This window comes from Hippocampus guttulatus, chromosome 20 (genome assembly GCF_054856545.1).
Source record: "Hippocampus guttulatus isolate MCC_2025c chromosome 20, RoL_Hgut_1.0, whole genome shotgun sequence".
NCBI classification, from domain to species: domain Eukaryota; kingdom Metazoa; phylum Chordata; class Actinopteri; order Syngnathiformes; family Syngnathidae; genus Hippocampus; species Hippocampus guttulatus.
In genome coordinates this window covers 11,551,693-11,577,200 of record NC_141280.1, presented here as the reverse complement: position 1 = coordinate 11,577,200, position 25,508 = coordinate 11,551,693, and the positions used below count along the sequence as shown (strand labels likewise).

The 25,508-nt window shown below is 52.2% G+C and overlaps 49 non-coding genes and 1 pseudogene across 49 annotated transcripts; all 50 read left to right on the top strand.

Annotated features, from left to right (window-relative positions):
• The first annotated feature begins 417 nt into the window (after positions 1-417).
• Positions 418-536, top strand: LOC147188174 (5S ribosomal RNA). The gene has a single exon (XR_015097901.1). It is a non-coding gene; the product is annotated as a 5S ribosomal RNA (ribosomal RNA).
• Positions 537-900: 364 nt separating this feature from the next.
• On the top strand, positions 901-1,019 carry LOC147188173 (5S ribosomal RNA). The gene has a single exon (XR_015097900.1). It is a non-coding gene; the product is annotated as a 5S ribosomal RNA (ribosomal RNA).
• Positions 1,020-1,383: 364 nt separating this feature from the next.
• LOC147188172 (5S ribosomal RNA) lies at positions 1,384-1,502 on the top strand. Its single transcript, XR_015098012.1, has one exon. It is a non-coding gene; the product is annotated as a 5S ribosomal RNA (ribosomal RNA).
• A 480-nt stretch (positions 1,503-1,982) lies between these two features.
• LOC147188171 (5S ribosomal RNA) lies at positions 1,983-2,101 on the top strand. Its single transcript, XR_015098011.1, has one exon. It is a non-coding gene; the product is annotated as a 5S ribosomal RNA (ribosomal RNA).
• Positions 2,102-2,576: 475 nt separating this feature from the next.
• On the top strand, positions 2,577-2,695 carry LOC147188170 (5S ribosomal RNA). Its single transcript, XR_015098477.1, has one exon. It is a non-coding gene; the product is annotated as a 5S ribosomal RNA (ribosomal RNA).
• Positions 2,696-3,059: 364 nt separating this feature from the next.
• LOC147188169 (5S ribosomal RNA) lies at positions 3,060-3,178 on the top strand. Its single transcript, XR_015098033.1, has one exon. It is a non-coding gene; the product is annotated as a 5S ribosomal RNA (ribosomal RNA).
• A 363-nt stretch (positions 3,179-3,541) lies between these two features.
• Positions 3,542-3,660, top strand: LOC147188168 (5S ribosomal RNA). The gene has a single exon (XR_015098009.1). It is a non-coding gene; the product is annotated as a 5S ribosomal RNA (ribosomal RNA).
• A 363-nt stretch (positions 3,661-4,023) lies between these two features.
• Positions 4,024-4,142, top strand: LOC147188167 (5S ribosomal RNA). Its single transcript, XR_015098285.1, has one exon. It is a non-coding gene; the product is annotated as a 5S ribosomal RNA (ribosomal RNA).
• A 363-nt stretch (positions 4,143-4,505) lies between these two features.
• On the top strand, positions 4,506-4,624 carry LOC147188166 (5S ribosomal RNA). The gene has a single exon (XR_015098008.1). It is a non-coding gene; the product is annotated as a 5S ribosomal RNA (ribosomal RNA).
• A 475-nt stretch (positions 4,625-5,099) lies between these two features.
• Positions 5,100-5,218, top strand: LOC147188165 (5S ribosomal RNA). Its single transcript, XR_015098476.1, has one exon. It is a non-coding gene; the product is annotated as a 5S ribosomal RNA (ribosomal RNA).
• A 364-nt stretch (positions 5,219-5,582) lies between these two features.
• Positions 5,583-5,701, top strand: LOC147188164 (5S ribosomal RNA). Its single transcript, XR_015098021.1, has one exon. It is a non-coding gene; the product is annotated as a 5S ribosomal RNA (ribosomal RNA).
• Positions 5,702-6,065: 364 nt separating this feature from the next.
• LOC147188163 (5S ribosomal RNA) lies at positions 6,066-6,184 on the top strand. Its single transcript, XR_015098402.1, has one exon. It is a non-coding gene; the product is annotated as a 5S ribosomal RNA (ribosomal RNA).
• Positions 6,185-6,663: 479 nt separating this feature from the next.
• Positions 6,664-6,782, top strand: LOC147188162 (5S ribosomal RNA). The gene has a single exon (XR_015098007.1). It is a non-coding gene; the product is annotated as a 5S ribosomal RNA (ribosomal RNA).
• A 363-nt stretch (positions 6,783-7,145) lies between these two features.
• LOC147188161 (5S ribosomal RNA) lies at positions 7,146-7,264 on the top strand. The gene has a single exon (XR_015098010.1). It is a non-coding gene; the product is annotated as a 5S ribosomal RNA (ribosomal RNA).
• A 363-nt stretch (positions 7,265-7,627) lies between these two features.
• LOC147188160 (5S ribosomal RNA) lies at positions 7,628-7,746 on the top strand. The gene has a single exon (XR_015098027.1). It is a non-coding gene; the product is annotated as a 5S ribosomal RNA (ribosomal RNA).
• A 363-nt stretch (positions 7,747-8,109) lies between these two features.
• On the top strand, positions 8,110-8,228 carry LOC147188159 (5S ribosomal RNA). The gene has a single exon (XR_015097999.1). It is a non-coding gene; the product is annotated as a 5S ribosomal RNA (ribosomal RNA).
• Positions 8,229-8,592: 364 nt separating this feature from the next.
• Positions 8,593-8,711, top strand: LOC147188158 (5S ribosomal RNA). Its single transcript, XR_015097988.1, has one exon. It is a non-coding gene; the product is annotated as a 5S ribosomal RNA (ribosomal RNA).
• Positions 8,712-9,075: 364 nt separating this feature from the next.
• LOC147188157 (5S ribosomal RNA) lies at positions 9,076-9,194 on the top strand. Its single transcript, XR_015098046.1, has one exon. It is a non-coding gene; the product is annotated as a 5S ribosomal RNA (ribosomal RNA).
• Positions 9,195-9,674: 480 nt separating this feature from the next.
• On the top strand, positions 9,675-9,793 carry LOC147188156 (5S ribosomal RNA). The gene has a single exon (XR_015097977.1). It is a non-coding gene; the product is annotated as a 5S ribosomal RNA (ribosomal RNA).
• A 363-nt stretch (positions 9,794-10,156) lies between these two features.
• On the top strand, positions 10,157-10,275 carry LOC147188155 (5S ribosomal RNA). The gene has a single exon (XR_015097966.1). It is a non-coding gene; the product is annotated as a 5S ribosomal RNA (ribosomal RNA).
• A 363-nt stretch (positions 10,276-10,638) lies between these two features.
• LOC147188154 (5S ribosomal RNA) lies at positions 10,639-10,757 on the top strand. The gene has a single exon (XR_015097953.1). It is a non-coding gene; the product is annotated as a 5S ribosomal RNA (ribosomal RNA).
• Positions 10,758-11,232: 475 nt separating this feature from the next.
• LOC147188153 (5S ribosomal RNA) lies at positions 11,233-11,351 on the top strand. The gene has a single exon (XR_015097955.1). It is a non-coding gene; the product is annotated as a 5S ribosomal RNA (ribosomal RNA).
• A 364-nt stretch (positions 11,352-11,715) lies between these two features.
• Positions 11,716-11,834, top strand: LOC147188152 (5S ribosomal RNA). The gene has a single exon (XR_015097941.1). It is a non-coding gene; the product is annotated as a 5S ribosomal RNA (ribosomal RNA).
• Positions 11,835-12,197: 363 nt separating this feature from the next.
• LOC147188151 (5S ribosomal RNA) lies at positions 12,198-12,316 on the top strand. The gene has a single exon (XR_015098644.1). It is a non-coding gene; the product is annotated as a 5S ribosomal RNA (ribosomal RNA).
• Positions 12,317-12,792: 476 nt separating this feature from the next.
• On the top strand, positions 12,793-12,911 carry LOC147188150 (5S ribosomal RNA). Its single transcript, XR_015098303.1, has one exon. It is a non-coding gene; the product is annotated as a 5S ribosomal RNA (ribosomal RNA).
• Positions 12,912-13,275: 364 nt separating this feature from the next.
• Positions 13,276-13,394, top strand: LOC147188149 (5S ribosomal RNA). Its single transcript, XR_015098162.1, has one exon. It is a non-coding gene; the product is annotated as a 5S ribosomal RNA (ribosomal RNA).
• A 364-nt stretch (positions 13,395-13,758) lies between these two features.
• Positions 13,759-13,877, top strand: LOC147188148 (5S ribosomal RNA). Its single transcript, XR_015097929.1, has one exon. It is a non-coding gene; the product is annotated as a 5S ribosomal RNA (ribosomal RNA).
• A 363-nt stretch (positions 13,878-14,240) lies between these two features.
• LOC147188147 (5S ribosomal RNA) lies at positions 14,241-14,349 on the top strand (annotated as a pseudogene).
• Positions 14,350-14,827: 478 nt separating this feature from the next.
• Positions 14,828-14,946, top strand: LOC147188146 (5S ribosomal RNA). Its single transcript, XR_015098324.1, has one exon. It is a non-coding gene; the product is annotated as a 5S ribosomal RNA (ribosomal RNA).
• Positions 14,947-15,309: 363 nt separating this feature from the next.
• LOC147188145 (5S ribosomal RNA) lies at positions 15,310-15,428 on the top strand. The gene has a single exon (XR_015097917.1). It is a non-coding gene; the product is annotated as a 5S ribosomal RNA (ribosomal RNA).
• A 363-nt stretch (positions 15,429-15,791) lies between these two features.
• Positions 15,792-15,910, top strand: LOC147188144 (5S ribosomal RNA). Its single transcript, XR_015098323.1, has one exon. It is a non-coding gene; the product is annotated as a 5S ribosomal RNA (ribosomal RNA).
• Positions 15,911-16,274: 364 nt separating this feature from the next.
• On the top strand, positions 16,275-16,393 carry LOC147188143 (5S ribosomal RNA). Its single transcript, XR_015097902.1, has one exon. It is a non-coding gene; the product is annotated as a 5S ribosomal RNA (ribosomal RNA).
• Positions 16,394-16,756: 363 nt separating this feature from the next.
• Positions 16,757-16,875, top strand: LOC147188142 (5S ribosomal RNA). Its single transcript, XR_015097889.1, has one exon. It is a non-coding gene; the product is annotated as a 5S ribosomal RNA (ribosomal RNA).
• Positions 16,876-17,241: 366 nt separating this feature from the next.
• LOC147188141 (5S ribosomal RNA) lies at positions 17,242-17,360 on the top strand. Its single transcript, XR_015097876.1, has one exon. It is a non-coding gene; the product is annotated as a 5S ribosomal RNA (ribosomal RNA).
• A 364-nt stretch (positions 17,361-17,724) lies between these two features.
• Positions 17,725-17,843, top strand: LOC147188140 (5S ribosomal RNA). The gene has a single exon (XR_015097865.1). It is a non-coding gene; the product is annotated as a 5S ribosomal RNA (ribosomal RNA).
• A 478-nt stretch (positions 17,844-18,321) lies between these two features.
• On the top strand, positions 18,322-18,440 carry LOC147188139 (5S ribosomal RNA). Its single transcript, XR_015098322.1, has one exon. It is a non-coding gene; the product is annotated as a 5S ribosomal RNA (ribosomal RNA).
• A 363-nt stretch (positions 18,441-18,803) lies between these two features.
• On the top strand, positions 18,804-18,922 carry LOC147188138 (5S ribosomal RNA). The gene has a single exon (XR_015097854.1). It is a non-coding gene; the product is annotated as a 5S ribosomal RNA (ribosomal RNA).
• A 479-nt stretch (positions 18,923-19,401) lies between these two features.
• Positions 19,402-19,520, top strand: LOC147188137 (5S ribosomal RNA). The gene has a single exon (XR_015097843.1). It is a non-coding gene; the product is annotated as a 5S ribosomal RNA (ribosomal RNA).
• Positions 19,521-19,884: 364 nt separating this feature from the next.
• LOC147188136 (5S ribosomal RNA) lies at positions 19,885-20,003 on the top strand. The gene has a single exon (XR_015097832.1). It is a non-coding gene; the product is annotated as a 5S ribosomal RNA (ribosomal RNA).
• Positions 20,004-20,366: 363 nt separating this feature from the next.
• On the top strand, positions 20,367-20,485 carry LOC147188135 (5S ribosomal RNA). Its single transcript, XR_015097821.1, has one exon. It is a non-coding gene; the product is annotated as a 5S ribosomal RNA (ribosomal RNA).
• A 363-nt stretch (positions 20,486-20,848) lies between these two features.
• Positions 20,849-20,967, top strand: LOC147188134 (5S ribosomal RNA). Its single transcript, XR_015097810.1, has one exon. It is a non-coding gene; the product is annotated as a 5S ribosomal RNA (ribosomal RNA).
• A 363-nt stretch (positions 20,968-21,330) lies between these two features.
• On the top strand, positions 21,331-21,449 carry LOC147188133 (5S ribosomal RNA). Its single transcript, XR_015097994.1, has one exon. It is a non-coding gene; the product is annotated as a 5S ribosomal RNA (ribosomal RNA).
• Positions 21,450-21,813: 364 nt separating this feature from the next.
• Positions 21,814-21,932, top strand: LOC147188132 (5S ribosomal RNA). The gene has a single exon (XR_015097799.1). It is a non-coding gene; the product is annotated as a 5S ribosomal RNA (ribosomal RNA).
• A 363-nt stretch (positions 21,933-22,295) lies between these two features.
• Positions 22,296-22,414, top strand: LOC147188131 (5S ribosomal RNA). The gene has a single exon (XR_015098321.1). It is a non-coding gene; the product is annotated as a 5S ribosomal RNA (ribosomal RNA).
• A 363-nt stretch (positions 22,415-22,777) lies between these two features.
• Positions 22,778-22,896, top strand: LOC147188130 (5S ribosomal RNA). The gene has a single exon (XR_015097787.1). It is a non-coding gene; the product is annotated as a 5S ribosomal RNA (ribosomal RNA).
• Positions 22,897-23,259: 363 nt separating this feature from the next.
• LOC147188129 (5S ribosomal RNA) lies at positions 23,260-23,378 on the top strand. Its single transcript, XR_015097776.1, has one exon. It is a non-coding gene; the product is annotated as a 5S ribosomal RNA (ribosomal RNA).
• Positions 23,379-23,742: 364 nt separating this feature from the next.
• On the top strand, positions 23,743-23,861 carry LOC147188128 (5S ribosomal RNA). The gene has a single exon (XR_015097765.1). It is a non-coding gene; the product is annotated as a 5S ribosomal RNA (ribosomal RNA).
• A 363-nt stretch (positions 23,862-24,224) lies between these two features.
• LOC147188127 (5S ribosomal RNA) lies at positions 24,225-24,343 on the top strand. Its single transcript, XR_015097754.1, has one exon. It is a non-coding gene; the product is annotated as a 5S ribosomal RNA (ribosomal RNA).
• Positions 24,344-24,708: 365 nt separating this feature from the next.
• On the top strand, positions 24,709-24,827 carry LOC147188126 (5S ribosomal RNA). The gene has a single exon (XR_015098025.1). It is a non-coding gene; the product is annotated as a 5S ribosomal RNA (ribosomal RNA).
• A 363-nt stretch (positions 24,828-25,190) lies between these two features.
• On the top strand, positions 25,191-25,309 carry LOC147188125 (5S ribosomal RNA). The gene has a single exon (XR_015097743.1). It is a non-coding gene; the product is annotated as a 5S ribosomal RNA (ribosomal RNA).
• Positions 25,310-25,508: the final 199 nt, after the last annotated feature.

Below are 25,508 nucleotides of genomic sequence, written 5' to 3'. Positions count from 1 at the left end.
CCTGTTTAGTACTTGGATGGGAGACCGCCTGGGAATACCAGGTGCTGTAAGCTTTTGCACCCACGTGAACACTCTTTCACGTTATTTCGCGCTACCTTTTCTCCACTTTTTTCACCTCAGCCTTAACTGGGGGACCCACAACGTTGAACTGATATATTTAAATCTCTTATTGATGTGTTGCACCTCCGCTGGAAAAGCACACTTTTGCAACTGACATCAAGTACCGAGGAGCTGCGTGCTCGCAGCGGGCCGTATGCGAGCCTGACAGGCTGAGCGCTCAAACCACCACGGGAGCGGGCCCCTCCTTCGTGCACTCGGGAGGAGGTGAATAAATGAAAAAAATTCACCCCACCACTCCACCCCCGACCCGGAAGTGCCCTGTCAGCTATAAAAGGGACAATTTTCACTTCTTTTCTCGCTTACGGCCATACTACCCTGAGAACGCCCGATCTCGTCCGATCTCGGAAGCCAAGCAGGGTCGGGCCTGGTTAGTACTTGGATGGGAGACCGCCTGGGAATACCAGGTGCTGTAAGCTTTTGCACCCACGTGAACACTCTTTCACGTTATTTCGCGCTACCTTTTCTCCACTTTTTTCACCTCAGCCTTAACTGGGGGACCCACAACGTTGAACTGATATATTTAAATCTCTTATTGATGTGTTGCACCTCCGCTGGAAAAGCACACTTTTGCAACTGACATCAAGTACCGAGGAGCTGCGTGCTCGCAGCGGGCCGTATGCGAGCCTGACAGGCTGAGCGCTCAAACCACCACGGGAGCGGGCCCCTCCTTCGTGCACCCACGAGGAGGTGAATAAATGAAAAGAATTCACCCCACTACTCCGCCCCCGACCCGGTAGTGCCCTGTCTGCTATAAAGGGGACAATTTTCACGTTTTCCCTCGCTTACGGCCATACTACCCTGAGAACGCCCGATCTCGTCCGATCTCGGAAGCCAAGCAGGGTCGGGCCTGGTTAGTACTTGGATGGGAGACCGCCTGGGAATACCAGGTGCTGTAAGCTTTTGCACCCACGTGAATACTCTTTCACGTTATTTCGCGCTTCCTTTTCTCCACTTTTTCACCTCAGCCTTAACTGGGAGAGCCACAACGTTGAACTGACATTTTTAAATCTCTTATTGATGTGTTGCACCTCCGCTGGAAAAGCACACTTTTGCAACAGACATCAAGTACCGAGGAGCTGCGTGCTCGCAGCGGACCGTATGCGAGCCTGACAGGCTGAGCGCTCAAACCACCACGGGAGCGGGCCCCTCCTTCGTGCACCCGCGAGGAGGTGAATAAATGAAAAAAAAATCACCCCACTACTGCGCCCCCGACCCGGAAGTGCCCTGTCAGCTATAAAGGGGACAATTTTCACTTCTTTTCTCGCTTACGGCCATACTACCCTGAGAACGCCCGATCTCGTCCGATCTCGGAAGCTAAGCAGGGTCGGGCCTGGTTCGTACTTGGATGGGAGACCGCCTGGGAATACCAGGTGCTGTAAGCTTTTGCACCCACCTCCAATTCACAACACAAATCACTGCTCTTCCCTAAAATTTTGGCTTTCATTTGTCATTCAACTTTCACTTATACTGTGTTTTGAAATCGTTTCCTTGAAGTTGATTTGACAGATCAACGTCTCTTTGGAATAAAATAATGTCCAACAGAGGGAGCCGTCTGCACGCTGCTCGGTCTTGATAGCACTTGGACAAGAAGCAGCTTGGGATTTCCGCCTGCTGGATGCTTTTGCACCTCCACTGGAAAAGCAAAATTTTGCAACAGACATCAAGTACCGAGGAGCTGCGTGCTCGCAGCGGACCGTATGCGAGCCTGACAGGCTGAGCGCTCAAACCACCACGGGAGCGGGCCCCTCCTTCGTGCACCCGCGAGGAGGTGAATAAATGAAAAAAAAATCACCCCACTACTGCGCCCCCGACCCGGAAGTGCCCTGTCAGCTATAAAGGGGACAATTTTCACTTCTTTTCTCGCTTACGGCCATACTACCCTGAGAACGCCCGATCTCGTCCGATCTCGGAAGCTAAGCAGGGTCGGGCCTGGTTCGTACTTGGATGGGAGACCGCCTGGGAATACCAGGTGCTGTAAGCTTTTGCACCCACCTCCAATTCACAACACAAATCACTGCTCTTCCCTAAAATTTTGGCTTTCATTTGTCATTCAACTTTCACTTATACTGTGTTTTGAAATCGTTTCCTTGAAGTTGATTTGACAGATCAACGTCTCTTTGGAATAAAATAATGTCCAACAGAGGGAGCCGTCTGCACGCTGCTCGGTCTTGATAGCACTTGGACAAGAAGCAGCTTGGGATTTCCGCCTGCTGGATGCTTTTGCACCTCCACTGGAAAAGCAAAATTTTGCAACAGACATCAAGTACCGAGGAGCTGCGTGCTCGCAGCGGACCGTATGCGAGCCTGACAGGCTGAGCGCTCAAACCACCACGGGAGCGGGCCCCTCCTTCGTGCACCCGCGAGGAGGTGAATAATTAAAAAAAAAATTCACCCCACTATTCCGACCCGGAAGTGCCCTGTCAGCTATAAAGGGGACAATTTTAACTTCTTTTCTCGCTTACGGCCATACTACCCTGAGAACGCCCGATCTCGTCCGATCTCGGAAGCTAAGCAGGGTCGGGCCTGGTTAGTACTTGGATTCGAGACCGCCTGGGAATACCAGGTGCTGTAAGCTTTTGCACCCACGTGAACACTCTTTCACGTTATTTCGCGCTACCTTTTCTCCACTTTTTTCACCTCAGCCTTAACTGGGGGACCCTCAACGTTGAACTGATATTTTTAAATCTCTTATTGATGTGTTGCACCTCCGCTGGAAAAGGACACTTTTGCAACAGACATCAAGTACCGAGGAGCTGCGTGCTCGCAGCGGACCGTATGCGAGCCTGACAGGCTGAGCGCTCAAACCACCACGGGAGCGGGCCCCTCCTTCGTGCTCCCGCGAGGAGGTGAATAAATGAAAAAAATTCACCCCACTACTCCGCCCCCGACCCGGAAGTGCCCTGTCTGCTATAAAGGGGACAAATTTCACCTTTTCCATCGCTTACGGCCATACTACCCTGAGAACGCCCGATCTCGTCCGATCTCGGAAGCTAAGCAGGGTCGGGCCTGGTTAGTACTTGGATGGGAGACCGCCTGGGAATACCAGGTGCTGTAAGCTTTTGCACCCACGTGAATACTCTTTCACGTTATTTCGCGCTACCTTTTCTCCACTATTTCACCTCAGCCTTAACTGGGAGAGCCACAACGTTGAACTGACATTTTTAAATCTCTTATTGATGTGTTGCACCTCCGCTGGAAAAGCACACTTTTGCAACAGACATCAAGTACCGAGGAGCTGCGTGCTCGCAGCGGACCGTATGCGAGCCTGACAGGCTGAGCGCTCAAACCACCACGGGAGCGGGCCCCTCCTTCGTGCACTCGCGAGGAGGTGAATAAATGAAAAAAATTCACCCCACTACTCCGCCCCCGACCCGGAAGTGCCCTGTCAGCTATAAAGGGGACGATTTTCACTTCTTCGCTCGCTTACGGCCATACTACCCTGAGAACGCCCGATCTCGTCCGATCTCGGAAGCTAAGCAGGGTCGGGCCTGGTTCGTACTTGGATGGGAGACCGCCTGGGAATACCAGGTGCTGTAAGCTTTTGCACCCACGTGAACACTCTTTCACGTTATTTCGCGCTACCTTTTCTCCACTTTTTTCACCTCAGCTTAACTGGGGGACCCACAACGTTGAACTGATATTTTTAAATCTCTTATTGATGTGTTGCACCTCCGCTGGAAAAGCACACTTTTGCAACAGACATCAAGTACCGAGGAGCTGCGTGCTCGCAGCGGACCGTATGCGAGCCTGACAGGCTGAGCGCTCAAACCACCACGGGAGCGGGCCCCTCCTTCGTGCACCCGCGATGAGGTGAATAAATGAAAAAAATTCACCCCACTACTCCGCCCCCGACCCGGAAGTGCCCTGTCTGCTATAAAGGGGACAATTTTCACGTTTTCCCTCGTTTACGGCCATACTACCCTGAGAACGCCCGATCTCGTCCGATCTCGGAAGCTAAGCAGGGTCGGGCCTGGTTAGTACTTGGATGGGAGACCGCCTGGGAATACCAAGTGCTGTAAGCTTTTGCACCCACGTGAACACTCTTTCACGTTATTTCGCGCTTCCTTTTCTCCACTTTTTCACCTCAGCCTTAACTGGGAGAGCCACAACGTTGAACTGACATTTTTAAATCTCTTATTGATGTGTTGCACCTCCGCTGGAAAAGCACACTTTTGCAACAGACATCAAGTACCGAGGAGCTGCGTGCTCGCAGCGGACCGTATGCGAGCCTGACAGGCTGAGCGCTCAAACCACCACGGGAGCGGGCCCCTCCTTCGTGCACTCGCGAGGAGGTGAATAAATGAAAAAAAATCACCCCACTACTCCGCCCCCGACCCGGAAGTGCCCTGTCAGCTATAAAAGGGACAATTTTCACTTCTTTTCTCGCTTACGGCCATACTACCCTGAGAACGCCCGATCTCGTCCGATCTCGGAAGCTAAGCAGGGTCGGGCCTGGTTCGTACTTGGATGGGAGACCGCCTGGGAATACCAGGTGCTGTAAGCTTTTGCACCCACCTCCAATTCACAACACAAATCACTGCTCTTCCCTAAAATTTTGGCTTTCATTTGTCATTCAACTTTCACTTATACTGTGTTTTGAAATCGTTTCCTTGAAGTTGATTTGACAGATCAACGTCTCTTTGGAATAAAATAATGTCCAACAGAGGGAGCCGTCTGCACGCTGCTCGGTCTTGATAGCACTTGGACAAGAAGCAGCTTGGGATTTCCGCCTGCTGGATGCTTTTGCACCTCCACTGGAAAAGCAAAATTTTGCAACAGACATCAAGTACCGAGGAGCTGCGTGCTCGCAGCGGACCGTATGCGAGCCTGACAGGCTGAGCGCTCAAACCACCACGGGAGCGGGCCCCTCCTTCGTGCACCCGCGAGGAGGTGAATAATTAAAAAAAAAATTCACCCCACTATTCCGACCCGGAAGTGCCCTGTCAGCTATAAAGGGGACAATTTTAACTTCTTTTCTCGCTTACGGCCATACTACCCTGAGAACGCCCGATCTCGTCCGATCTCGGAAGCTAAGCAGGGTCGGGCCTGGTTAGTACTTGGATTCGAGACCGCCTGGGAATACCAGGTGCTGTAAGCTTTTGCACCCACGTGAACACTCTTTCACGTTATTTCGCGCTACCTTTTCTCCACTTTTTTCACCTCAGCCTTAACTGGGGGACCCTCAACGTTGAACTGATATTTTTAAATCTCTTATTGATGTGTTGCACCTCCGCTGGAAAAGGACACTTTTGCAACAGACATCAAGTACCGAGGAGCTGCGTGCTCGCAGCGGACCGTATGCGAGCCTGACAGGCTGAGCGCTCAAACCACCACGGGAGCGGGCCCCTCCTTCGTGCACCCGCGAGGAGGTGAATAAATGAAAATAATTCACCCCACTACTCCGCCCCCGACCCGGTAGTGCCCTGTCTGCTATAAAGGGGACAATTTTCACGTTTTCCCTCGCTTACGGCCATACTACCCTGAGAACGCCCGATCTCGTCCGATCTCGGAAGCTAAGCAGGGTCGGGCCTGGTTAGTACTTGGATGGGAGACCGCCTGGGAATACCAGGTGCTGTAAGCTTTTGCACCCACGTGAACACTCTTTCACGTTATTTCGCGCTACCTTTTCTCCACTTTTTTCACCTCAGCCTTAACTGGGGGACCCTCAACGTTGAACTGATATTTTTAAATCTCTTATTGATGTGTTGCACCTCCGCTGGAAAAGCACACTTTTGCAACAGACATCAAGTACCGAGGAGCTGCGTGCTCGCAGCTGGCCGTATGCGAGCCTGACAGGCTGAGCGCTCAAACCACCACGGGAGCGGGCCCCTCCTTCGTGCACCCGCGAGGAGGTGAATAAATGAAAAAAATTCACCCCACGACTCCGCCCCCGACCCGGAAGTGCCCTGTCTGCTATAAAGGGGACAATTTTCACTTCTTTTCTCGCTTACGGCCATACTACCCTGAGAACGCTCCATCCCGTCCGATCTCGGAAGCTAAGCAGGGTCGGGCCTGGTTAGTACTTGGATGGGAGACCGCCTGGGAATACCAGGTGCTGTAAGCTTTTGCACCCACCTCCAATTCACAACACAAATCACTGCTCTTGCCTAAAATTTTGGCTTTCATTTGTCATTCAACTTTCACTTATCCTGTGTTTTGAAATCGTTTCCTTCAAGTTGATTTGACAGATCAACGTCTCTTTGAAATAAAATAATGTCCAACAGAGGGAGCCGTCTGCACGCTGCTCGGTCATGATAGCACTTGGACAAGAAGCAGCTTGGGATTTCCGCCTGCTGGATGCTTTTGCACCTCCACTGGAAAAGCAAAATTTTGCAACAGACATCAAGTACCGAGGAGCTGCGTGCTCGCAGCGGACCGTATGCGAGCCTGACAGGCTGAGCGCTCAAACCACCACGGGAGCGGGCCCCTCCTTCGTGCACTCGCGAGGAGGTGAATAAATGAAAAAAAATCACCCCACTACTCCGCCCCCGACCCGGAAGTGCCCTGTCAGCTATAAAAGGGACAATTTTCACTTCTTTTCTCGCTTACGGCCATACTACCCTGAGAACGCCCGATCTCGTCCGATCTCGGAAGCTAAGCAGGGTCGGGCCTGGTTCGTACTTGGATGGGAGACCGCCTGGGAATACCAGGTGCTGTAAGCTTTTGCACCCACGTGAACACTCTTTCACGTTATTTCGCGCTACCTTTTCTCCACTTTTTTCACCTCAGCTTAACTGGGGGACCCACAACGTTGAACTGATATTTTTAAATCTCTTATTGATGTGTTGCACCTCCGCTGGAAAAGCACACTTTTGCAACAGACATCAAGTACCGAGGAGCTGCGTGCTCGCAGCGGACCGTATGCGAGCCTGACAGGCTGAGCGCTCAAACCACCACGGGAGCGGGCCCCTCCTTCGTGCACCCGCGATGAGGTGAATAAATGAAAAAAATTCACCCCACTACTCCGCCCCCGACCCGGAAGTGCCCTGTCTGCTACAAAGGGGACAATTTTCACGTTTTCCCTCGCTTACGGCCATACTACCCTGAGAACGCCCGATCTCGTCCGATCTCGGAAGCTAAGCAGGGTCGGGCCTGGTTAGTACTTGGATGGGAGACCGCCTGGGAATACCAGGTGCTGTAAGCTTTTGCACCCACGTGAACCCTCTTTCACGTTATTTCGCGCTTCCTTTTCTCCACTTTTTCACCTCAGCCTTAACTGGGAGAGCCACAACGTTGAACTGATATATTTAAATCTCTTATTGATGTGTTGCACCTCCGCTGGAAAAGCACACTTTTGCAACAGACATCAAGTACCGAGGAGCTGCGTGCTCGCAGCGGACCGTATGCGAGCCTGACAGGCTGAGCGCTCAAACCACCACGGGAGCGGGCCCCTCCTTCGTGCACTCGGGAGGAGGTGAATAAATGAAAAAAATTCACCCCACCACTCCACCCCCGACCCGGAAGTGCCCTGTCAGCTATAAAAGGGACGATTTTCACTTCTTTTCTCGCTTACGGCCATACTACCCTGAGAACGCCCGATCTCGTCCGAACTCGGAAGCTAAGCAGGGTCGGGCCTGGTTAGTACTTGGATGGGAGACCGCCTGGGAATACCAGGTGCTGTAAGCTTTTGCACCCACGTGAACCCTCTTTCACGTTATTTCGCGCTTCCTTTTCTCCACTTTTTCACCTCAGCCTTAACTGGGAGAGCCACAACGTTGAACTGATATATTTAAATCTCTTATTGATGTGTTGCACCTCCGCTGGAAAAGCACACTTTTGCAACAGACATCAAGTACCGAGGAGCTGCGTGCTCGCAGCGGACCGTATGCGAGCCTGACAGGCTGAGCGCTCAAACCACCACGGGAGCGGGCCCCTCCTTCGTGCACTCGGGAGGAGGTGAATAAATGAAAAAAATTCACCCCACCACTCCACCCCCGACCCGGAAGTGCCCTGTCAGCTATAAAAGGGACAATTTTCACTTCTTTTCTCGCTTACGGCCATACTACCCTGAGAACGCCCGATCTCGTCCGATCTCGGAAGCTAAGCAGGGTCGGGCCTGGTTAGTACTTGGATGGGAGACCGCCTGGGAATACCAGGTGCTGTAAGCTTTTGCACCCACGTGAACACTCTTTCACGTTATTTCGCGCTACCTTTTCTCCACTTTTTTCACCTCAGCCTTAACTGGGGGACCCACAACGTTGAACTGATATTTTTAAATCTCTTATTGATGTGTTGCACTTCCGCTGGAAAAGCACACTTTTGCAACAGACATCAAGTACCGAGGAGCTGCGTGCTCGCAGCGGACCGTATGCGAGCCTGACAGGCTGAGCGCTCAAACCACCACGGGAGCGGCCCCCTCCTTCGTGCACTCGCGAGGAGGTGAATAAATGAAAAAAATTCACCCCACTACTCTGCCCCCGACCCGGATGTGCCCTGTCAGCTATAAAGGGGACAATTTTCACTTTTTTTCTCGCTTACGGCCATACTACCCTGAGAACGCCCGATCTCGTCCGATCTCGGAAGCTAAGCAGGGTCGGGCCTGGTTAGTACTTGGATGGGAGACCGCCTGGGAATACCAGGTGCTGTAAGCTTTTGCACCCACGTGAACACTCTTTCACGTTATTTCGCGCTACCTTTTCTCCACTTTTTTCACCTCAGCCTTAACTGGGGGACCCACAACGTTGAACTGATATTTTTAAATCTCTTATTGATGTGTTGCACTTCCGCTGGAAAAGCACACTTTTGCAACAGACATCAAGTACCGAGGAGCTGCGTGCTCGCAGCGGACCGTATGCGAGCCTGACAGGCTGAGCGCTCAAACCACCACGGGAGCGGGCCCCTCCTTCGTGCACCCGCGAGGAGGTGAATAAATGAAAAAAATTCACCCCACTACTCCGCCCCCGACCCGGTAGTGCCCTGTCTGCTATAAAGGGGACAATTTTCACGTTTTCCCTCCCTTACGGCCATACTACCCTGAGAACGCCCGATCTCGTCCGATCTCGGAAGCTAAGCAGGGTCGGGCCTGGTTAGTACTTGGATGGGAGACCGCCTGGGAATACCAGGTGCTGTAAGCTTTTGCACCCACCTCCAATTCACAACACAAATCACTGCTCTTCCCTAAAATTTTGGCTTTCATTTGTCATTCAACTTTCACTTATCCTGTGTTTTGAAATCGTTTCCTTCAAGTTGATTTGACAGATCAACGTCTCTTTGGAATAAAATAATGTCCAACAGAGGGAGCCGTCTGCACGCTGCTCGGTCATGATAGCACTTGGACAAGAAGCAGCTTGGGATTTCCGCCTGCTGGATGCTTTTGCACCTCCACTGGAAAAGCAAAATTTTGCAACAGACATCAAGTACCGAGGACCTGCGTGCTCGCAGCGGACCGTATGCGAGCCTGACAGGCTGAGCGCTCAAACCACCACGGGAGCGGGCCCCTCCTTCGTGCACCCGCGAGGAGGTGAATAATTAAAAAAAAAATTCACCCCACTATTCCGCCCCCGACCCGGAAGTGCCCTGTCAGCTATAAAGGGGACAATTTAACTTCTTTTCTCGCTTACGGCCATACTACCCTGAGAACGCCCGATCTCGTCCGATCTCGGAAGCTAAGCAGGGTCGGGCCTGGTTAGTACTTGGATGGGAGACCGCCTGGGAATACCAGGTGCTGTAAGCTTTTGCACCCACGTGAACACTCTTTCACGTTATTTCGCGCTTCCTTTTCTCCACTTTTTCACCTCAGCCTTAACTGGGAGAGCCACAACGTTGAACTGACATTTTTAAATCTCTTATTGATGTGTTGCACCTCCGCTGGAAAAGCACACTTTTGCAACAGACATCAAGTACCGAGGAGCTGCGTGCTCGCAGCGGACCGTATGCGAGCCTGACAGGCTGAGCGCTCAAACCACCACGGGAGCGGGCCCCTCCTTCGTGCACTCGGGAGGAGGTGAATAAATGAAAAAAATTCACCCCACCACTCCGCCCCCGACCCGGAAGTGCCCTGTCAGCTATAAAGGGGACAATTTTAACTTCTTTTCTCGCTTACGGCCATACTACCCTGAGAACGCCCGATCTCGTCCGATCTCGGAAGCTAAGCAGGGTCGGGCCTGGTTAGTACTTGGATGGGAGACCGCCTGGGAATACCAGGTGCTGTAAGCTTTTGCACCCACGTGAACACTCTTTCACGTTATTTCGCGCTACCTTTTCTCCACTTTTTCACCTCAGCCTTAACTGGGAGAGACACAACGTTGAACTGACATTTTTAAATCTCTTATTGATGTGTTGCACCTCCACTGGAAAAGCAAAATTTTGCAACAGACATCAAGTACCGAGGAGCTGCGTGCTCGCAGCGGACCGTATGCGAGCCTGACAGGCTGAGCGCTCAAACCACCACGGGAGCGGGCCCCTCCTTCGTGCACTCGCGAGGAGGTGAATAAATGAAAAAAAATCACCCCACTACTCCGCCCCCGACCCGGAAGTGCCCTGTCAGCTATAAAGGGGACAATTTTCACTTCTTTTCTCGCTTACGGCCATACTACCCTGAGAACGCCCGATCTCGTCCGATCTCGGAAGCTAAGCAGGGTCGGGCCTGGTTAGTACTTGGATGGGAGACCGCCTGGGAATACCAGGTGCTGTAAGCTTTTGCATCCAATTCACAACACAAATCACTGCTCTTGCCTAAAATTTTGGCTTTCATTTGTCATTCAACTTTCACTTATCCTGTGTTTTGAAATCGTTTCCTTCAAGTTGATTTGACAGATCAACGTCTCTTTGGAATAAAATAATGTCCAACAGAGGGAGCCGTCTGCACTGGGCTCGGTCATGATAGCACTTGGACAAGAAGCAGCTTGGGATTTCCGCCTGCTGGATGCTTTTGCACCTCCACTGGAAAAGCAAATTTTTGCAACAGACATCAAGTACCGAGGAGCTGCGTGCTCGCAGCGGACCGTATGCGAGCCTGACAGGCTGAGCGCTCAAACCACCACGGGAGCGGGCCCCTCCTTCGTGCACCCGCGAGGAGGTGAATAAATAAAAAAAAAATTCACCCCACTACTCCGGCCCCGACCCGGAAGTGCCCTGTCAGCTATAAAGGGGACAATTTTAACTTCTTTTCTCGCTTACGGCCATACTACCCTGAGAACGCCTGATCTCGTCCGATCTCGGAAGCTAAGCAGGGTCGGGCCTGGTTAGTACTTGGATGGGAGACCGCCTGGGAATACCAGGTGCTGTAAGCTTTTGCACCCACGTGAACACTCTTTCACGTTATTTCGCGCTACCTTTTCTCCACTTTTTTCACCTCAGCCTTAACTGGGGGACCCTCAACGTTGAACTGATATTTTTAAATCTCTTATTGATGTGTTGCACCTCCGCTGGAAAAGGACACTTTTGCAACAGACATCAAGTACCGAGGAGCTGCGTGCTCGCAGCGGACCGTATGCGAGCCTGACAGGCTGAGCGCTCAAACCACCACGGGAGCGGGCCCCTCCTTCGTGCTCCCGCGAGGAGGTGCATAAATGAAAAAAATTCACCCCACTACTCCGCCCCCGACCCGGAAGTGCCCTGTCTGCTATAAAGGGGACAAATTTCACCTTTTCCATCGCTTACGGCCATACTACCCTGAGAACGCCCGATCTCGTCCGATCTCGGAAGCTAAGCAGGGTCGGGCCTGGTTAGTACTTGGATGGGAGACCGCCTGGGAATACCAGGTGCTGTAAGCTTTTGCACCCACGTGAATACTCTTTCACGTTATTTCGCGCTACCATTTCTCCACTATTTCACCTCAGCCTTAACTGGGAGAGCCACAACGTTGAACTGACATTTTTAAATCTCTTATTGATGTGTTGCACCTCCGCTGGAAAAGCACACTTTTGCAACAGACATCAAGTACCGAGGAGCTGCGTGCTCGCAGCGGACCGTATGCGAGCCTGACAGGCTGAGCGCTCAAACCACCACGGGAGCGGGCCCCTCCTTCGTGCACCCGCGAGGAGGTGAATAAATGAAAATAATTCACCCCACTACTCCGCCCCCGACCCGGTAGTGCCCTGTCTGCTATAAAGGGGACAATTTTCACGTTTTCCATCGCTTACGGCCATACTACCCTGAGAACACCCGATCTCGTCCGATCTCGGAAGCTAAGCAGGGTCGGGCCTGGTTAGTACTTGGATGGGAGACCGCCTGGGAATACCAGGTGCTGTAAGCTTTTGCATCCAATTCACAACACAAATCACTGCTCTTGCCTAAAATTTTGGCTTTCATTTGTCATTCAACTTTCACTTATCCTGTGTTTTGAAATCGTTTCCTTCAAGTTGATTTGACAGATCAACGTCTCTTTGGAATAAAATAATGTCCAACAGAGGGAGCCGTCTGCACGGGGCTCGGTCATGATAGCACTTGGACAAGAAGCAGCTTGGGATTTCCGCCTGCTGGATGCTTTTGCACCTCCACTGGAAAAGCAAATTTTTGCAACAGACATCAAGTACCGAGGAGCTGCGTGCTCGCAGCGGACCGTATGCGAGCCTGACAGGCTGAGCGCTCAAACCACCACGGGAGCGGGCCCCTCCTTCGTGCACCCGCGAGGAGGTGAATAAATAAAAAAAAAAATTCACCCCACTACTCCGCCCTCGACCCGGAAGTGCCCTGTCAGCTATAAAGGGGACAATTTTAACTTCTTTTCTCGCTTACGGCCATACTACCCTGAGAAAGCCCGATCTCGTCCGATCTCGGAAGCTAAGCAGGGTCGGGCCTGTTTAGTACTTGGATGGGAGACCGCCTGGGAATACCAGGTGCTGTAAGCTTTTGCACCCACGTGAACACTCTTTCACGTTATTTCGCGCTACCTTTTCTCCACTTTTTTCACCTCAGCCTTATTTGGGGGACCCTCAACGTTGAACTGATATTTTTAAATCTCTTATTGATGTGTTGCACCTCCGCTGGAAAAGCACACTTTTGCAACAGACATCAAGTACCGAGGAGCTGCGTGCTCGCAGCGGACCGTATGCGAGCCTGACAGGCTGAGCGCTCAAACCACCACGGGAGCGGGCCCCTCCTTCGTGCACTCGGGAGGAGGTGAATAAATGAAAAAAATTCACCCCACCACTCCGCCCCCGACCCGGAAGTGCCCTGTCAGCTATAAAGGGGACGATTTTCACTTCTTTTCTCGCTTACGGCCATACTACCCTGAGAACGCCCGATCTCGTCCGATCTCGGAAGCTAAGCAGGGTCGGGCCTGGTTAGTACTTGGATGGGAGACCACCTGGGAATACCAAGTGCTGTAAGCTTTTGCACCCACGTGAACACTCTTTCACGTTATTTCGCGCTACCTTTTCTCCACTTTTTTCACCTCAGCCTTAACTGGGGGACCCTCAACGTTGAACTGATATTTTTAAATCTCTTATTGATGTGTTGCACCTCCGCTGGAAAAGCACACTTTTGCAACAGACATCAAGTACCGAGGAGCTGCGTGCTCGCAGCTGGCCGTATGCGAGCCTGACAGGCTGAGCGCTCAAACCACCACGGGAGCGGGCCCCTCCTTCGTGCACTCGCGAGGAGGTGAATAAATGAAAAAAATTCACCCCACTACTGCGCCCCCGACCCGGAAGTGCCCTGTCAGCTATAAAGGGGACAATTTTCACTTCTTTTCTCGCTTACGGCCATACTACCCTGAGAACGCCCGATCTCGTCCGATCTCGGAAGCTAAGCAGGGTCGGGCCTGGTTAGTACTTGGATGGGAGACCGCCTGGGAATACCAGGTGCTGTAAGCTTTTGCACCCACGTGAATACTCTTTCACGTTATTTCGCGCTTCCTTTTCTCCACGTTTTCACCTCAGCCTTAACTGGGAGAGCCTCAACGTTGAACTGACATTTTTAAATCTCTTATTGATGTGTTGCACCTCCGCTGGAAAAGCACACTTTTGCAACAGACATCAAGTACCGAGGAGCTGCGTGCTCGCAGCGGACCGTATGCGAGCCTGACAGGCTGAGCGCTCAAACCACCACGGGAGCGGGCCCCTCCTTCGTGCACTCGGGAGGAGGTGAATAAATGAAAAAAATTCACCCCACCACTCCACCCCCGACCCGGAAGTGCCCTGTCAGCTATAAAGGGGACGATTTTCACTTCTTTTCTCGCTTACGGCCATACTACCCTGAGAACGCCCGATCTCGGAAGCTAAGCAGGGTCGGGCCTGGTTAGTACTTGGATGGGAGACCGCCTGGGAATACCAGGTGCTGTAAGCTTTTGCACCCACCTCCAATTCACAACACAAATCACTGCTCTTGCCTAAAATTTTGGCTTTCATTTGTCATTCAACTTTCACTTATCCTGTGTTTTGAAATCGTTTCCTTCAAGTTGATTTGACAGATCAACGTCTCTTTGGAATAAAATAATGTCCAACAGAGGGAGCCGTCTGCACGGGGCTCGGTCATGATAGCACTTGGACAAGAAGCAGCTTGGGATTTCCGCCTGCTGGATGCTTTTGCACCTCCACTGGAAAAGCAAAATTTTGCAACAGACATCAAGTACCGAGGAGCTGCGTGCTCGCAGCGGACCGTATGCGAGCCTGACAGGCTGAGCGCTCAAACCACCACGGGAGCGGGCCCCTCCTTCGTGCACTCGCGAGGAGGTGAATAAATGAAAAAAAATCACCCCACCACTCCACCCCCGACCCGGAAGTGCCTGTCAGCTATAAAGGGGACAATTTTCACTTCTTTTCTCGCTTACGACCATACTACCCCGAGAACGCCCGATCTCGTCCGATCTCGGAAGCTAAGCAGGGTCGGGCCTGGTTAGTACTTGGATGGGAGACCGCCTGGGAATACCAGGTGCTGTAAGCTTTTGCACCCACGTGAACACTCTTTCACGTTATTTCGCGCTTCCTTTTCTCCACTTTTTCACCTCAGCCTTAACTGGGAGAGCCTCAACGTTGAACTGACATTTTTAAATCTCTTATTGATGTGTTGCACCTCCGCTGGAAAAGCACACTTTTGCAACAGACATCAAGTACCGAGGAGCTGCGTGCTCGCAGCGGACCGTATGCGAGCCTGACAGGCTGAGCGCTCAAACCACCACGGGAGCGGGCCCCTCCTTCGTGCACCCGCGAGGAGGTGAATAAATGAAAAAAATTCACCCCACTACTCCGCCCCCGACCCGGAAGTGCCCTGTCAGCTATAAAGGGGACAATTTTCACTTCTTTTCTCGCTTACGGCCATACTACCCTGAGAACGCCCGATCTCGTCCGATCTCGGAAGCTAAGCAGGGTCGGGCCTGGTTAGTACTTGGATGGGAGACCGCCTGGGAATACCAGGTGCTGTAAGCTTTTGCACCCACGTGAACACTCTTTCACGTTATTTCGCGCTACCTTTTCTCCACTTTTTTCACCTCAGCCTTAACTGGGGGACCCACAACGTTGAACTGATATTTTTAAATCTCTTATTGATGTGTTGCACCTCCACTGGAAAAGCAAAATTTTGCAACAGACATCAAGTACCGAGGAGCTGCGTGCTCGCAGCGGACCGTATGCGAGCCTGACAGGCTGAGCGCTCAAACCACCACGGGAGCGGGCCCCTCCTTCGTGCACTCGCGAGGAGGTGAATAAATGAAAAAAAATCACCCCACCACTCCACCCCCGACCCGGAAGTGCCTGTCAGCTATAAAGGGGACAATTTTCACTTCTTTTCTCGCTTACGACCATACTACCCCGAGAACGCCCGATCTCGTCCGATCTCGGAAGCTAAGCAGGGTCGGGCCTGGTTAGTACTTGGATGGGAGACCGCCTGGGAATACCAGGTGCTGTAAGCTTTTGCACCCACGTGAACACTCTTTCACGTTATTTCGCGCTACCTTTTCTCCACTTTTTTCACCTCAGCCTTAACTGGGGGACCCTCAACGTTGAACTGATATTTTTAAATCTCTTATTGATGTGTTGCACCTCCGCTGGAAAAGCACACTTTTGCAACAGACATCAAGTACCGAGGAGCTGCGTGCTCGCAGCGGACCGTATGCGAGCCTGACAGGCTGAGCGCTCAAACCACCACGGGAGCGGGCCCCTCCTTCGTGCACCCGCGAGGAGGTGAATAAATGAAGAAAATTCACCCCACTACTCCGCCCCCGACCCGGAAGTGCCCTGTCTGCTATAAAGGGGACAATTTTCACGTTTTCCCTCGCTTACGGCCATACTACCCTGAGAACGCCCGATCTCGTCCGATCTCGGAAGCTAAGCAGGGTCGGGCCTGGTTAGTACTTGGATGGGAGACCGCCTGGGAATACCAGGTGCTGTAAGCTTTTGCACCCACGTGAACCCTCTTTCACGTTATTTCGCGCTTCCTTTTCTCCACTTTTTCACCTCAGCCTTAACTGGGAGAGCCACAACGTTGAACTGACATTTTTAAATCTCTTATTGATGTGTTGCACCTCCGCTGGAAAAGCACACTTTTGCAACAGACATCAAGTACCGAGGAGCTGCGTGCTCGCAGCGGACCGTATGCGAGCCTGACAGGCTGAGTGCTCAAACCACCACGGGAGCGGGCCCCTCCTTCGTGCACTCGGGAGGAGGTGAATAAATGAAAAAAATTCACCCCACCACTCCACCCCCGACCTGGAAGTGCCCTGTCAGCTATAAAAGGGACAATTTTCACTTCTTTTCTCGCTTACGGCCATACTACCCTGAGAACGCCCGATCTCGTCCGATCTCGGAAGCTAAGCAGGGTCGGGCCTGGTTAGTACTTGGATGGGAGACCGCCTGGGAATACCAGGTGCTGTAAGCTTTTGCACCCACGTGAACACTCTTTCACGTTATTTCGCGCTACCTTTTCTCCACTTTTTTCACCTCAGCCTTAACTGGGGGACCCACAACGTTGAACTGATATTTTTAAATCTCTTATTGATGTGTTGCACCTCCACTGGAAAAGCAAAATTTTGCAACAGACATCAAGTACCGAGGAGCTGCGTGCTCGCAGCGGACCGTATGCGAGCCTGACAGGCTGAGCGCTCAAACCACCACGGGAGCGGGCCCCTCCTTCGTGCACCCGCGAGGAGGTGAATAATTAAAAAAAAAAATCACCCCACTATTCCGCCCCCGACCCGGAAGTGCCCTGTCAGCTATAAAGGGGACAATTTTAACCTCTTTTCTCGCTTACGGCCATACTACCCTGAGAACGCCCGATCTCGTCCGATCTCGGAAGCTAAGCAGGGTCGGGCCTGGTTAGTACTTGGATGGGAGACCGCCTGGGAATACCAGGTGCTGTAAGCTTTTGCACCCACGTGAACACTCTTTCACGTTATTTCGCGCTACCTTTTCTCCACTTTTTTCACCTCAGCCTTAACTGGGGGACCCACAACGTTGAACTGATATTTTTAAATCTCTTATTGATGTGTTGCACCTCCGCTGGAAAAGCACACTTTTGCAACAGACATCAAGTACCGAGGAGCTGCGTGCTCGCAGCGGACCGTATGCGAGCCTGACAGGCTGAGCGCTCAAACCACCACGGGAGTGGGCCCCTCCTTCGTGCACTCGCGAGGAGGTGAATAAATGAAAAAAAATCACCCCACTACTCCGCCCCCGACCCGGAAGTGCCCTGTCAGCTATAAAAGGGACAATTTTCACTTCTTTTCTCGCTTACGGCCATACTACCCTGAGAACGCCCGATCTCGTCCGATCTCGGAAGCTAAGCAGGGTCGGGCCTGGTTAGTACTTGGATGGGAGACCGCCTGGGAATACCAGGTGCTGTAAGCTTTTGCACCCACCTCCAATTCACAACACAAATCACTGCTCTTGCCTAAAATTTTGGCTTTCATTTGTCATTCAACTTTCACTTATCCTGTGTTTTGAAATCGTTTCCTTCAAGTTGATTTGACAGATCAACGTCTCTTTGGAATAAAATAATGTCCAACAGAGGGAGCCGTCTGCACGGGGCTCGGTCATGATAGCACTTGGACAAGAAGCAGCTTGGGATTTCCGCCTGCTGGATGCTTTTGCACCTCCACTGGAAAAGCAAAATTTTGCAACAGACATCAAGTACCGAGGAGCTGCGTGCTCGCAGCGGACCGTATGCGAGCCTGACAGGCTGAGCGCTCAAACCACCACGGGAGCGGGCCCCTCCTTCGTGCACTCGCGAGGAGGTGAATAAATGAAAAAAAATCACCCCACCACTCCACCCCCGACCCGGAAGTGCCTGTCAGCTATAAAGGGGACAATTTTCACTTCTTTTCTCGCTTACGACCATACTACCCCGAGAACGCCCGATCTCGTCCGATCTCGGAAGCTAAGCAGGGTCGGGCCTGGTTAGTACTTGGATGGGAGACCGCCTGGGAATACCAGGTGCTGTAAGCTTTTGCACCCACGTGAATACTCTTTCACGTTATTTCGCGCTTCCTTTTCTCCACTTTTTCACCTCAGCCTTAACTGGGAGAGCCTCAACGTTGAACTGACATTTTTAAATCTCTTATTGATGTGTTGCACCTCCGCTGGAAAAGCACACTTTTGCAACAGACATCAAGTACCGAGGAGCTGCGTGCTCGCAGCTGGCCGTATGCGAGCCTGACAGGCTGAGCGCTCAAACCACCACGGGAGCGGGCCCCTCCTTCGTGCACCCGCGAGGAGGTGAATAAATGAAAAAAATTCACCCCACTACTCCGCCCCCGACCCGGAAGTGCCCTGTCAGCTATAAAGGGGACAATTTTCACTTCTTTTCTCGCTTACGGCCATACTACCCTGAGAACGCCCGATCTCGTCCGATCTCGGAAGCTAAGCAGGGTCGGGCCTGGTTAGTACTTGGATGGGAGACCGCCTGGGAATACCAGGTGCTGTAAGCTTTTGCACCCACCTCCAATTCACAACACAAATCACTGCTCTTGCCTAAAATTTTGGCTTTCATTTGTCATTCAACTTTCACTTATCCTGTGTTTTGAAATCGTTTCCTTCAAGTTGATTTGACAGATCAACGTCTCTTTGGAATAAAATAATGTCCAACAGAGGGAGCCGTCTGCACGGGGCTCGGTCATGATAGCACTTGGACAAGAAGCAGCTTGGGATTTCCGCCTGCTGGATGCTTTTGCACCTCCACTGGAAAAGCAAAATTTTGCAACAGACATCAAGTACCGAGGAGCTGCGTGCTCGCAGCGGACCGTATGCGAGCCTGACAGGCTGAGCGCTCAAACCACCACGGGAGCGGGCCCCTCCTTCGTGCACCCGCGAGGAGGTGAATAAATGAAGAAAATTCACCCCACTACTCCGCCCCCGACCCGGAAGTGCCCTGTCAGCTATAAAGGGGACAATTTTAACCTCTTTTCTCGCTTACGGCCATACTACCCTGAGAACGCCCGATCTCGTCCGATCTCGGAAGCTAAGCAGGGTCGGGCCTGGTTAGTACTTGGATGGGAGACCGCCTGGGAATACCAGGTGCTGTAAGCTTTTGCACCCACGTGAACACTCTTTCACGTTATTTCGCGCTACCTTTTCTCCACTTTTTTCACCTCAGCCTTAACTGGGGGACCCACAACGTTGAACTGATATTTTTAAATCTCTTATTGATGTGTTGCACCTCCGCTGGAAAAGCACACTTTTGCAACAGACATCAAGTACCGAGGAGCTGCGTGCTCGCAGCGGACCGTATGCGAGCCTGACAGGCTGAGCGCTCAAACCACCACGGGAGTGGGCCCCTCCTTCGTGCACTCGCGAGGAGGTGAATAAATGAAAAAAAATCACCCCACTACTGCGCCCCCGACCCGGAAGTGCCCTGTCAGCTATAAAAGGGACAATTTTCACTTCTTTTCTCGCTTACGGCCATACTACCCTGAGAACGCCCGATCTCGTCCGATCTCGGAAGCTAAGCAGGGTCGGGCCTGGTTAGTACTTGGATGGGAGACCGCCTGGGAATACCAGGTGCTGTAAGCTTTTGCACCCACGTGAATACTCTTTCACGTTATTTCGCGCTTCCTTTTCTCCACTTTTTCACCTCAGCCTTAACTGGGAGAGCCTCAACGTTGAACTGACATTTTTAAATCTCTTATTGATGTGTTGCACCTCCGCTGGAAAAGCACACTTTTGCAACAGACATCAAGTACCGAGGAGCTGCGTGCTCGCAGCGGACCGTATGCGAGCCTGACAGGCTGAGCGCTCAAACCACCACGGGAGCGGGCCCCTCCTTCGTGCACTCGGGAGGAGGTGAATAAATGAAAAAAATTCACCCCACCACTCCACCCCCGACCCGGAAGTGCCCTGTCAGCTATAAAGGGGACGATTTTCACTTCTTTTCTCGCTTACGGCCATACTACCCTGAGAACGCCCGATCTCGTCCGATCTCGGAAGCTAAGCAGGGTCGGGCCTGGTTAGTACTTGGATGGGAGACCGCCTGGGAATACCAGGTGCTGTAAGCTTTTGCACCCACGTGAACCCTCTTTCACGTTATTTCGCGCTTCCTTTTCTCCACTTTTTCACCTCAGCCTTAACTGGGAGAGCCACAACGTTGAACTGACATTTTTAAATCTCTTATTGATGTGTTGCACCTCCGCTGGAAAAGCACACTTTTGCAACAGACATCAAGTACCGAGGAGCTGCGTGCTCGCAGCGGACCGTATGCGAGCCTGACAGGCTGAGCGCTCAAACCACCACGGGAGCGGGCCCCTCCTTCGTGCACTCGGGAGGAGGTGAATAAATGAAAAAAATTCACCCCACCACTCCACCCCCGACCCGGAAGTGCCCTGTCAGCTATAAAGGGGACGATTTTCACTTCTTTTCTCGCTTACGGCCATACTACCCTGAGAACGCCCGATCTCGTCCGATCTCGGAAGCTAAGCAGGGTCGGGCCTGGTTAGTACTTGGATGGGAGACCGCCTGGGAATACCAGGTGCTGTAAGCTTTTGCACCCTCGTGAACACTCTTTCACGTGTTTCGCGCTACCTTTTCTCCACTTTTTTCACCTCAGCCTTATTTGGGGGACCCTCAACGTTGAACTGATATTTTTAAATCTCTTATTGATGTGTTGCACCTCCGCTGGAAAAGCACACTTTTGCAACAGACATCAAGTACCGAGGAGCTGCGTGCTCGCAGCGGACCGTATGCGAGCCTGACAGGCTGAGCGCTCAAACCACCACGGGAGCGGGCCCCTCCTTCGTGCACTCGGGAGGAGGTGAATAAATGAAAAAAATTCACCCCACCACTCCGCCCCCGACCCGGAAGTGCCCTGTCAGCTATAAAGGGGACGATTTTCACCTCTTTTCTCGCTTACGGCCATACTACCCTGAGAACGCCCGATCTCGTCCGATCTCGGAAGCTAAGCAGGGTCGGGCCTGTTTAGTACTTGGATGGGAGACCGCCTGGGAATACCAGGTGCTGTAAGCTTTTGCACCCACGTGAACACTCTTTCACGTTATTTCGCGCTACCTTTTCTCCACTTTTTTCACCTCAGCCTTAACTGGGGGACCCTCAACGTTGAACTGATATTTTTAAATCTCTTATTGATGTGTTGCACCTCCGCTGGAAAAGCACACTTTTGCAACAGACATCAAGTACCGAGGAGCTGCGTACTCGCAGCTGGCCGTATGCGAGCCTGACAGGCTGAGCGCTCAAACCACCACGGGAGCGGGCCCCTCCTTCGTGCACTCGCGAGGAGGTGAATAAATGAAAAAAATTCACCCCACTACTGCGCCCCCGACCCGGAAGTGCCCTGTCAGCTATAAAGGGGACAATTTTCACTTCTTTTCTCGCTTACGGCCATACTACCCTGAGAACGCCCGATCTCGTCCGATCTCGGAAGCTAAGCAGGGTCGGGCCTGGTTAGTACTTGGATGGGAGACCGCCTGGGAATACCAGGTGCTGTAAGCTTTTGCACCCACGTGAACACTCTTTCACGTTATTTCGCGCTACCTTTTCTCCACTTTTTTCACCTCAGCCTTAACTGGGGGACCCTCAACGTTGAACTGATATTTTTAAATCTCTTATTGATGTGTTGCACCTCCGCTGGAAAAGCACACTTTTGCAACAGACATCAAGTACCGAGGAGCTGCGTGCTCGCAGCGGACCGTATGCGAGCCTGACAGGCTGAGCGCTCAAACCACCACGGGAGCGGGCCCCTCCTTCGTGCACTCGCGAGGAGGTGAATAAATGAAAAAAAATCACCCCACCACTCCACCCCCGACCCGGAAGTGCCTGTCAGCTATAAAGGGGACAATTTTCACTTCTTTTCTCGCTTACGACCATACTACCCCGAGAACGCCCGATCTCGTCCGATCTCGGAAGCTAAGCAGGGTCGGGCCTGGTTAGTACTTGGATGGGAGACCGCCTGGGAATACCAGGTGCTGTAAGCTTTTGCACCCACGTGAATACTCTTTCACGTTATTTCGCGCTTCCTTTTCTCCACTTTTTCACCTCAGCCTTAACTGGGAGAGCCACAACGTTGAACTGACATTTTTAAATCTCTTATTGATGTGTTGCACCTCCGCTGGAAAAGCACACTTTTGCAACAGACATCAAGTACCGAGGAGCTGCGTGCTTGCAGTGGACCGTATGCGAGCCTGACAGGCTGAGCGCTCAAACCACCACGGGAGCGGGCCCCTCCTTCGTGCACTCGGGAGGAGGTGAATAAATGAAAAAAATTCACCCCACCACTCCGCCCCCGACCCGGAAGTGCCCTGTCAGCTATAAAGGGGACGATTTTCACTTCTTTTCTCGCTTACGGCCATACTACCCTGAGAACGCCCGATCTCGTCCGATCTCGGAAGCTAAGCAGGGTCGGGCCTGGTTAGTACTTGGATGGGAGACCGCCTGGGAATACCAGGTGCTGTAAGCTTTTGCACCCACGTGAATACTCTTTCACGTTATTTCGCGCTTCCTTTTCTCCACTTTTTCACCTCAGCCTTAACTGGGAGAGCCTCAACGTTGAACTGACATTTTTAAATCTCTTATTGATGTGTTGCACCTCCGCTGGAAAAGCACACTTTTGCAACAGACATCAAGTACCGAGGAGCTGCGTGCTCGCAGCGGACCGTATGCGAGCCTGACAGGCTGAGCGCTCAAACCACCACGGGAGCGGGCCCCTCCTTCGTGCACCCGCGAGGAGGTGAATAAATGAAAAAAATTCACCCCACTACTCCGCCCCCGACCCGGAAGTGCCCTGTCAGCTATAAAGGGGACAATTTTCACTTCTTTTCTCGCTTACGGCCATACTACCCTGAGAACGCCCGATCTCGTCCGATCTCGGAAGCTAAGCAGGGTCGGGCCTGGTTAGTACTTGGATGGGAGACCGCCTGGGAATACCAGGTGCTGTAAGCTTTTGCACCCACGTGAACACTCTTTCACGTTATTTCGCGCTACCTTTTCTCCACTTTTTTCACCTCAGCCTTAACTGGGGGACCCTCAACGTTGAACTGATATTTTTAAATCTCTTATTGATGTGTTGCACCTCCGCTGGAAAAGCACACTTTTGCAACAGACATCAAGTACCGAGGAGCTGCGTGCTCGCAGCTGGCCGTATGCGAGCCTGACAGGCTGAGCGCTCAAACCACCACGGGAGCGGGCCCCTCCTTCGTGCACTCGCGAGGAGGTGAATAAATGAAAAAAATTCACCCCACTACTGCGCCCCCGACCCGGAAGTGCCCTGTCAGCTATAAAGGGGACAATTTTCACTTCTTTTCTCGCTTACGGCCATACTACCCTGAGAACGCCCGATCTCGTCCGATCTCGGAAGCTAAGCAGGGTCGGGCCTGGTTAGTACTTGGATGGGAGACCGCCTGGGAATACCAGGTGCTGTAAGCTTTTGCACCCACGTGAATACTCTTTCACGTTATTTCGCGCTTCCTTTTCTCCACTTTTTCACCTCAACCTTAACTGGGAGAGCCACAACGTTGAACTGACATTTTTAAATCTCTTATTGATGTGTTGCACCTCCGCTGGAAAAGCACACTTTTGCAACAGACATCAAGTACCGAGGAGCTGCGTGCTCGCAGCGGACCGTATGCGAGCCTGACAGGCTGAGCGCTCAAACCACCACGGGAGCGGGCCCCTCCTTCGTGCACCCGCGAGGAGGTGAATAAATGAAAAAAATTCACCCCACTACTCCGCCCCCGACCCGGAAGTGCCCTGTCTGCTATAAAGGGGACAATTTTCACGTTTTCCCTCGCTTACGGCCATACTACCCTGAGAACGCCCGATCTCGTCCGATCTCGGAAGCTAAGCAGGGTCGGGCCTGGTTAGTACTTGGATGGGAGACCGCCTGGGAATACCAGGTGCTGTAAGCTTTTGCACCCACGTGAACACTCTTTCACGTTATTTCGCGCTACCTTTTCTCCACTTTTTTCACCTCAGCCTTAACTGGGGGACCCACAACGTTGAACTGATATTTTTAAATCTCTTATTGATGTGTTGCACCTCCACTGGAAAAGCAAAATTTTGCAACAGACATCAAGTACCGAGGAGCTGCGTGCTCGCAGCGGACCGTATGCGAGCCTGACAGGCTGAGCGCTCAAACCACCACGGGAGCGGGCCCCTCCTTCGTGCACCCGCGAGGAGGTGAATAATTAAAAAAAAAAATCACCCCACTATTCCGCCCCGACCCGGAAGTGCCCTGTCAGCTATAAAGGGGACAATTTTAACCTCTTTTCTCGCTTACGGCCATACTACCCCGAGAACGCCCGATCTCGTCCGATCTCGGAAGCTAAGCAGGGTCGGGCCTGGTTAGTACTTGGATGGGAGACCGCCTGGGAATACCAGGTGCTGTAAGCTTTTGCACCCACGTGAATACTCTTTCACGTTATTTCGCGCTTCCTTTTCTCCACTTTTTCACCTCAGCCTTAACTGGGAGAGCCTCAACGTTGAACTGACATTTTTAAATCTCTTATTGATGTGTTGCACCTCCGCTGGAAAAGCACACTTTTGCAACAGACATCAAGTACCGAGGAGCTGCGTGCTCGCAGCGGACCGTATGCGAGCCTGACAGGCTGAGCGCTCAAACCACCACGGGAGCGGGCCCCTCCTTCGTGCACCCGCGAGGAGGTGAATAAATGAAAAAAATTCACCCCACTACTCCGCCCCCGACCCGGAAGTGCCCTGTCAGCTATAAAGGGGACAATTTTCACTTCTTTTCTCGCTTACGGCCATACTACCCTGAGAACGCCCGATCTCGTCCGATCTCGGAAGCTAAGCAGGGTCGGGCCTGGTTAGTACTTGGATGGGAGACCGCCTGGGAATACCAGGTGCTGTAAGCTTTTGCACCCACGTGAACACTCTTTCACGTTATTTCGCGCTACCTTTTCTCCACTTTTTTCACCTCAGCCTTAACTGGGGGACCCTCAACGTTGAACTGATATTTTTAAATCTCTTATTGATGTGTTGCACCTCCGCTGGAAAAGCACACTTTTGCAACAGACATCAAGTACCGAGGAGCTGCGTGCTCGCAGCTGGCCG